The following is a 3,092-nucleotide window of genomic DNA, read 5'->3' on the forward strand; positions in this document are numbered from 1 at the left end:
GCCAGAACGTTTAGCAAAAGCATTATATGTGTTGAATTTTTTAAATCGATGGACAGAGAGCCAGCCATGATAAAACACTTTACCTCTCTCTCGGAGAGACTGCAAGCAGTCTCTCCACTGGGGAAAGCACAGGTGATGATCAAAAATATGATGAATAACCAATGGGAAGGTCCATACCCGCTAACTTAGGGTCGAGGATATGCTTGTGTCTCCACAGATACTGGACCAAGATGGGTCCTGGCAAGATGGGTCCGACCGTCACTGCAGTCATGCTCGTCGTCATGATGACAGCAGAACCAGGAGATGGGATATGGATCCCACCGGCACCCAAGGAAAACATCTGGGTAACTTTGGCAAACAAGACCGGCCAGGACACCCTGTGCCTTTTGCTGCCTACCCCAGGAAACCCCTTTTCAACATGTCTAGTCGGTGTCCCAGCAGACAACTGGCCAAGCCATGAACAAGCAAGGCATTTCGGAAACTCATCAGCTTTGGCTGATAACTGGGATGGGTGGGCTCCTTACTTGCCACCCCTGCCCCATGAGCCGCAGGAGATTGAACTCCTAAGCTCAATTAAAATGGATAGCTGTCTAATTTTTAATTATACTGTCCAGAATCAATCTATAGCGTAAAATGTTAATTCTTCTCTGTCGATATATAGAAATAACACAGCCTGGTGCAACTATACCAGCAGTACTATCTCCCACTCCAGCAATGTGCCTTTACAGCTCCTGCAGAGGCTCTTCTTTATCTGTGGTGATCGAGCTTGGGGAGGTATGCCCTCACATATAAGGGGAGGGCCTTGTAGTCTGGGAAGACTCACGCTGTTGACCCCAAATACATCAATGATTCTGAATTTTACAAAGCATCATCGATGCACCAAACGATCGGCCCACGTCTCTCAGAGCGAAGGCAACGATAATGTGGAGTTTTGGAGTAAAGGGGAGATAATTACGGCCTCTATACTTGCACCAGGAGTTGCTGCTTCGCAAGCTTTAGCCACGTTGAATAAATTAGGATGCTGGCTTGCCAAACAGAGCAATGCCACGTCGCTGGCTCTATCTAGCTTATTAATGGGTGTAGATTCAGTTAGACATGCTACTTTGCAGAACCTTTTACCATGCCTTTTAAAATGTACACAGAGAATGGTGGAAAAATCAATAAACACAGTGCTAATTGCTCAACAAACAAAAAAGGGGGAATTGTTGGGGACTGAGGCAAAAGAAGGATTAAGTGTGGTAGAACTAATAGGGAAGAATAAGCAGCTGCAGCACTGTTCTGGCAGACAATGAAGTTGTGTGAAGCTACTCCCTAGATAAGGAGGTGCTGCTCACGGGGAAGAGAGATTCCTTTTTCGGTGGGAACATGATCTTTTAGAGTATGCGATGGTGTAAACAAGTAAAGTAGAAAATTACTGGCCTTGGTAGAAAAGTATATAAAGAACACGCTTGCTTAATAAAGCTGATTTCCATCCTGCATATCGGAGTCCGTGCCTTACGTTATCTAAGTGCGGATGTTCTACTTGCGAGCACACAAGGCTGAATAACAATTAGTGTGATAGATGTGTTGTCCAGCACCCCAGGTGCGAGTCACTTGAGCGTGTTTACAGTCCTCCTCTGTTGTAGTCTTCTGTTACTTTCCCACAGGGTGTTTGTTTTGGGTTTTTTTTTTTTTTTGGTTGGGGTGTTTTGTGGTTTTGTTTTTGGTGGTTTACGAGAAGCAGTGGCTGCTCTATTTTTTCAGAAAAAATACAAGCTTTTCCAAGTATGAAAAGCTTTAATAAAAAAGAAGCTTTGAGAGTATTTTTCCTTGATTTATTTTTTTTTTTAATCTTTAGATCTGTCAGATAATTATTTTGAAATAAGAAAATGAAAAACAGCCTCATGGCTTCTGTGTTTGTATTGTGCTAACTTCGATAAGTTGTTTGATGAGAACTGGTCTAGGTGAAGTATATATGTTTTTAGTAGCAGCACCATTCCCTGGAGGGGAAAACCCTCCTTTTCTGCATCAGATTTGAATGTAGCTGAGAGATAATTTAATTTAGCTGACATGATCTTAGTTTTGTAGTGCAAAATCAATTGTTATGTGAATGCTTCATAATCAATTTTTTCCCCTTGTCCTTGCAATAGATCTTTAGCAAGTATCTGGTTATGTGCTGCATATTCACTGTTGCTACACGTGCAGTTTTCCTATGGCAACTCATTTGAAGAACACTGTTCTACAAAAGGCCTAAAATCAGCTTCTCTGAAGTTGAAGTTATTTACTGTTTTGTTTACACACATATGCACTGCCAGCTTACTAACTTTCAGAAGTTCTCCCTTTTTAGTTTTCATCTAATAATCAGACTGATGGTCTGCTATTTTTTTAGTTGATTAGGTGCTTCAGAATTATATTTTATCAGGTCTTGGTTGATAGTGTAAAATAAGAATATATTTCTTTAGAAATACAGTAATTTCAGTTTTGAATGGAAATAAAGGAAATCATAACATGAAGTGTACTTTTGATCTTGCAGGAATTGAGCTATGATTTCCTCCTTAGTGCAAACTCTGCACCTACTTCTTTTATGTTTTTTCCCCTTATCCTTCTTTTCCTTTCTCCCTTTCCTTCGCTATCATTTTTAGGTGCTCTGAAATTGTTAGCTACACTACATTTTAGTGCTGCAGTGTTTATACCAGAAAAATCTGAATATATCTTTTATTGCTGCTTTTCTTGAGTGATTATTTTACTCAAGTTCTATGTGTTGTAAATACAGAGTTCCTATTGTGATCCTTACAAGTTTTTCAGCGTTGTTATTACATTGCTGCTTCCTGGCCAATTTTGGCTGAGCAATGATGCAGACAGCCTAAGGCACTCAAGATGTCAAAATATCTGCAGAAAGAAAAAAGTTAAAGATATTGCACCTAAATACTTCTTTTTACTGCCTGTCCTGTCAACATTACTCACAAATTTATTATTTCATTATTATTTTCAGTGTAAAACTGAAGCTAGCAGGACTTCTAGTATAACATTAAAGTCTTGCCTTGACGTCAGTTATTTGTGCTGGGCACTATTACACATAGGGTAAACCAGTCCCAGTTGGTTTTTATAGTCTA

General features: G+C 40.1%; 1 pseudogene; it reads right to left on the minus strand.

Annotated features, from left to right (window-relative positions):
• LOC104292654 overlaps positions 1–283 on the minus strand; it is a 26,774-nt pseudogene extending 26,491 nt beyond the window's left edge.
• Between the last annotated feature and the right edge of the window lie 2,809 nt (positions 284–3,092).

The sequence above is a fragment of the Charadrius vociferus genome, unplaced genomic scaffold (genome assembly GCF_000708025.1).
Source record: "Charadrius vociferus isolate BGI_N301 unplaced genomic scaffold, ASM70802v2 scaffold519, whole genome shotgun sequence".
NCBI lineage: Eukaryota > Metazoa > Chordata > Aves > Charadriiformes > Charadriidae > Charadrius > Charadrius vociferus.